Source organism: Nannospalax galili, unplaced genomic scaffold (genome assembly GCF_000622305.1).
Source record: "Nannospalax galili isolate Female #2095 unplaced genomic scaffold, S.galili_v1.0 scaffold886, whole genome shotgun sequence".
NCBI classification, from domain to species: domain Eukaryota; kingdom Metazoa; phylum Chordata; class Mammalia; order Rodentia; family Spalacidae; genus Nannospalax; species Nannospalax galili.
In genome coordinates this window covers 176,678-177,722 of record NW_008355971.1, presented here as the reverse complement: position 1 = coordinate 177,722, position 1,045 = coordinate 176,678, and positions in this window count along the sequence as shown.

The window sequence follows — 1,045 nt, the reverse complement described above, 5'->3', positions numbered from 1 at the left end:
TTGGTATATATATATATTTTTTCCATCCTTTCACTTTAAGGTAGTGCCTGTCCTTGAAAGTGAGATGAGTTTCTTGCAGACAAAAAGATGGGTTTGTTTCTTAATCCATTCAAATAGTCTGCGTCTTTTGACTGGGGAGTTCAGTCCATTGATATTTAAAGTTATTAATGAAAGATGTGTATTGATTTCTTTTTATTTCTGTTCACATTCTTTGTGCATTACCATAGCTATAACTTCATTAAGTTTCTTTCTGTAACCCCTTGGGTATAGTCGTTCCTTTCTTCAGCTCTGCATTGCTTCAAGAACTCTCTGAAAGGCTGGTTTTGTGAACATGAATTCTTTCAGCCTATTTATGTCATGGAAGATTTTTTCCCCTTCAACTATAATAGACATTTTGGCTGGGTAAAGTAATCTGTGTTGGCATGTGTGGTCATTTAGAACTCAGAATACTTTGGTCCAGGTTCTTCTGGCTTTCATAGTTTGCACTGAGAAGTCAGCTGTAATTCTCAAGGGTGTTCCTTTATATGTGACTTGTTGTTTTTCTTTTGCAGCTTTCAGTATTCTCTCTTTGTTCTGTATGTTTAGTGTTTTTACTATGATGTGCCATGGAGAGTTTCTTTTCTGGTCCTATTTGGTGTTCTATATGCTTCTTGTATTTGTATGGGCATGTCTTTAATTTTGGGAAATTTTCTTCTACAATCCTGTTGAAGATCTGGTCCATACCATTATCCTGAGATTCTTCTCCTTCCTGTATGCCTATGATTTGTAAGTTTGGTCTTTTTATGGTGTCACACAATTCCGGGCTGGTCCATTCTTGTGTTTTCTTAAATTTTTCATAATCTTTGCTTGAGTGGTCTAGTCCATCCACTTTATCTTCCAGTCTTGATACTCTGTTTTCCATTTCGTTCATCCTTCCTTTGAGTTGTTGGCCAGGGTGGCCTAAGAGACTCCCAGACAGTAACCCAGCATAGAAGTGGGAAAATGAACAGCAGACCCCAATCTTATCTAAAGGAATATTGACAACTGATTGCTGCTAGATGAGGAA